Source organism: Ruditapes philippinarum, unplaced genomic scaffold, assembly GCF_026571515.1.
Source record: "Ruditapes philippinarum isolate M1 unplaced genomic scaffold, ASM2657151v2 ctg816_1_1_1_1, whole genome shotgun sequence".
NCBI lineage: Eukaryota > Metazoa > Mollusca > Bivalvia > Venerida > Veneridae > Ruditapes > Ruditapes philippinarum.
Window position 1 is genome coordinate 40125 of NW_026866215.1, and position 4903 is coordinate 45027.

At 31.3% G+C, this 4903-nt stretch overlaps 1 long non-coding RNA gene across 1 annotated transcript; it reads right to left on the bottom strand.

The window, feature by feature from the left end:
• Positions 1–231: 231 nt before the first annotated feature.
• On the bottom strand, positions 232–4903 carry LOC132731745 (uncharacterized). The gene is made up of 3 exons (XR_009625923.1): positions 4893–4903; positions 2827–2892; positions 232–2309 (listed from the first exon to the last, which is right to left on the bottom strand). It is a non-coding gene; the product is annotated as an uncharacterized LOC132731745 (long non-coding RNA).

Below are 4903 nucleotides of genomic sequence, written 5' to 3' on the forward strand. Positions count from 1 at the left end.
TTTGCCTTGGGAGAACTTTTTTATTGTCACATGGTGAGAAAATGTGCAGCCTAACCTGGACTCAAACCCGGAACCTGCAGATATATTGTGGCTACTACTTCTGCTTTGTTTGCTGCTGCTGCTGCTGCTGCTGCTGCTGCTACTACTTTTAACAAATTGTAAGAGAATTATAAATTAAAATTGGTCAAAAGCTATATTTAATCTTCAAAGAATGTAAGAATAACCATATGTTTTTATAATAAATCTTTATTCATGATTTCTATGGACAACATATTATAAAATGGACGGAAAAGGAAATGAAACCAATGAAATAATTGAAACGAAAAATGAATCATTCGTATGGTAGATAAACGTCAAAACCATTTCTATAGTGTTATCTTTAACTATTTAACAACAATTTAATCAAAATACACAAAACTGTACCAATTTTACTTTAACACATTTGTCCTAGAACATATACATGTAGTTTTAAACTCCTCGCAGCGGTTACTTCCCTTCATCAGTACGCGCCGAATAATGTAGGGGAGATCGCTGCGTTGAGTGTAGGTTTTTACACTACTAAAATATATACACAACTCAAATATCATACTAGTGATCTAAGGATCTCTAGCCGTGTCGGTTCCAACCCGATTACAGGCAAACCGTTGTTTCCTTGAGCAAGAAACTTAACACTCATTGCTGGTTGGTTCCAGTAACGGATTCAAGAGTGTGTGTATTGCTTTCTACATAATTGAACTAAAATAAATTCTGTATAAATATATTTCTGTGCATTTTTTTGTCGTATGGATTGATTAAACAAATTTCAGCTTTATTGTTTAAAAGAGCTAGTCTATTCATTATTTATCAACTAGCTTAAAAAATTCAATGGATAGAACTTTTCATTTATACTTTAATTTATACAGTCACAATATTAACAAACTTGCAAACGCGTTGCTTACTGGGCTTTATGGTCTTTTTATTGAAAACATGAAAAAAAAACAAAACAAAAAACAAAAAACAACAAAAACATTCATATAACTTTCTGGGCTATTTTAAAAGTGGTAACTATGGTGGCATTTTGGAGTAATCGGAACTTTTCGTCATTTTCCGTCAAATATCGATACCTCGAAAACAGAAGTTAAAACAGCAATGGGAATCAGAAAATTACAATTAAACCTACTAGTAGCTGAAACCAAGTTAAAATCGTTTCACCCGTACACAGAGTTGTTCCAGGCTGCTCATCATTGCAGTATGACAATGCTCTATACTGTAGACAGATTGATTAAAAAGTGTCATCTTGATATATACAAAGTAGCACCAACATTGTTAACGTCATATGGTGACTGTCCAGCTTTACTATGAAGGAAGATCTCAGCTAGCTTCTCACATAAACACTTCCAATGTCCTTGGCGGGATTCGAACCCACAGCAGTGAGGTTTTAAATCATCGACGTAAATCACTCAGCTACGAACGCTATGCCACCCCATTCTCCCTATGGTATTTTAAAATCCATTTTCACATTCTGTCATCATTCTCAATCATTACGTCATATACGTCTCTTTTTTCCTTACGTTCAATAAATGTATGTATCTGTAACTTAATAAGCTGAGACATGACGAGGAAGAACTATCTTTATTCCTTTTGTGTCCGAGTTGATAATGAATAATTGGTGAGATATTCCGGATGAGTTTAAAAATAGAAAATGTATAATTTTGCTAATTACATGTAACACAGAAAGCACGAAGATGATGTCATTTGTGAAGTCATATGTATTCTCGTCAATATGAATAAAACAATAGTTTTTATCATGATTGTAATGATTGACGACCAAATCAGAAGTCCAGAAGATGTTTTGATAACCTTTGCTGAACGTATCTAGGTATGTCCGTGCGTTTGTAGCGCTGCGAAATTGTTGAAGAAACAGTTACAGTCAAACCACTGCAGAGCGACCCTCTTTACCACAACAATATTATGACTCCCCAAAAGTAAAGATTTTCACTATATTTCACCTCTGTAGAGCAACACCTCTTTACAACAACCGAAATGTTTGTCTCCCAAAAGGGTGTTGCTTAGCAGAGGTAATACTGTGCATTTCGTATTTTGCGATGTACCTTCAGATGAGTATTAAACATCTCAGTGCAAGGTGGGCGCAAATATTATCACGTTGTTTAAAGATCACAAAAATGTTGTCTTAGACCAATTCTTATTTTGCGAAAATGATGTTATGCTCAGTCCAAACAGATTGATTGACTTTCTCCTATTGAAGTTTATAATGTTGTTTTCATGTCTGTGATGTATGGTTGTTGTTCTCGTGTTGATTCGGATGTGTTCTGTAAAATAAATATTTAAGATTTAATAAATTGGCAACTTACGCCGAAAAAAGAATCGCAGGTAGTTTAGAACAATATTAGAATCTATATGTATCTAAATGGAATATCATTTATTATTGAAATAAAATGATAAAAATAAAAAAGTTTATTTTATTCTTCTCTTTATAAAGTTTTTAATAATCAGCGCTTTATTTTCAGTTTTGGACGTAATATCGCGCTAAAACTATAAATATTATATAATGAAATAAACAAAAATAAATGAATAGATAAATAATGAATGAATGAATAAATAAATGAATGAATGAATGAATGAATGAATGAATGAATGAATAAATGAATGAACGAACGAACGAACGAACGAACGAATAAATAAATAAATAAACCGCATTTTGTATCGCACAAAATTCTTATATAAATATAATAATCAATGATTTAGACAAAAGCTTATGTCATATAGCATTGAATATTTTAAGAAAACTATTAAGAAAAGTTATATACATGTATTAGATAAACTTACATCTATATATATGCTGTCATAAACATCATGTGGTTTGGATCTGATGCACGGTCGTTTTATGGAATACTGAAATGAAAGAAAAGAACACCAAATGATAACTCTGCATATTGACAGACGGAATACGAGTAAAATTGCAATGTTTTGTCTCTGTAACATGCTTATAAATCTGCATTAAGAATTTACTAAATCAAAAGACGGTACTCGTATATAAAAGACAAATATATATATCAAATACTGTTCAACTTGTCTTTGCTTTTACAAAAGTTGATGTAAATATACTGAAAATGTTAAATGTTGTAGTTTTATATTTAAACTGAAACTTCATTTAGTTAGCCTAGAAAGGATACTAAAAAACTAAAACAAAACAAAAACAAAATAAATAAAAGTAAAAAAAAGAAAACAACACACAAAACAAAACGCATGAATACTGCAAATAGCGCAAATAATAAAATGAAGTGGGTAAAGATGCACAAAAACAAAGTAGTATAAAGCAATAAAAAATCGTATTAAGCAACAAAATGAAAAAATAAGTAAAAACATAAGCATCAGAAATAAAAATCATTAATGCAATAGGAAAGACAAATGAAAAAGAAAAAAAAAGAATCAGTTAAAAAAATAGAAAGAATTAGCTAAAAAGATGACATAAACTAAAAGCAGTTCAAAAATGGTAAAAAAAGAAGCAGTCTAAAAAGAAGCAGTCATCAAGAAGCAGTAATAGCAGGGAAGCCTGTCTGGCAAATGATATGAATTACTTAAATATACCTTGAATGAGTAGACACCGAGGGCTCTCCACCTCTTCGCTATAAGTTATAAAATCAAGCCTTATTTGCAGCCCCGAATCATGACACCTGATTGGTCAATTAACTTTTGCAACATTTTTTTCTTCTTTTTTTAAAAAAAATTCGCCAGAAAAAAGTGTGTCTCGTTTGGAGTCTCTTGGTTTAGTTGAAAAATATTTATTTCATAACATACATATCTAAAGTAACATTATGCTAACTCAAGTGTTAAATTCGTGTACAGGTCGAAGCCAGAATAACTTTAGATTCTGCTATAACTGGTTTCAATTTTATAAAGTCAAGTTCATATATTACAATACGATAATCAATAATCCACGTGACTCACTGAAAATTCTATAAATATCCTTCAGAATCTATAGTTACATGTAACGTTCATATGGTAAAAATGTGAGACACTCATTTTTATTATATGCAGTTGTTATATTTCATCCTTTACATTTTTCAATTTTCAGTGATCAATAATTGGGCAAGGACTATAATAGTCAATCTTTCTACATATTGAACTTGGCAACGAAAAATAAAAATGAGCATAATGTCACTTTCGTTTACAAAAAGTGCCTCCTTAAAGGAACTCAACTGAGGTCAAAGAGCCTAAAAAACATAAGATTTGAATTCTTTACATCAACTGGGGGTACTTAAACAGAAGATATTCAAAAGCTTATTAGGAAATATATTTTGAAATAAAATTAAAAATCTATTGTACTGATATTTCTAGTTCGATCTGAGTGAAAAGAGTTGCAAGGCTTTTCCATTTTTAGCCATTTTTACACAATGAGAATGAATGTCGAAAAATTATTTCCAGTCCTCTTCATGATAAAAAACCTCAGTGGAGTCCCTTTAACCGCTTGTAAATGTAGCGGAAACAGACAAAGGGAATTTATAAGCTTGACAAAGAGAATAGAATTCTGAATATTAGTGAAAGAAAAAAAAGAGTCTACGGCAAGTGAGAAAGATTTGCGTTATATAATATACTATGTATAGATAATATATGTTTAGAAGTAGAACAACGCGACAGTTTTTGAACTTACGCCAGCGGAAGAATCTTTTGAGAAATAGTACAGTAATTGTTTTTGAACTTACGCCAGCGGAAGAATCTTTTGAGAAATAGTACAGTAGCTATTTTTGAGCTAACGCAAGCGGAGAATCTATCAAGAAATAGTACTGTTTTTTAACTTTCGCTAGCGGAAGAATCTATTGAAAAATAATACTGTTTTTGAATTAACGTCAACGAAAGAATCTATTGAGAAATATTTCTGTTTTTGAACTTACGTCAGCGGAAG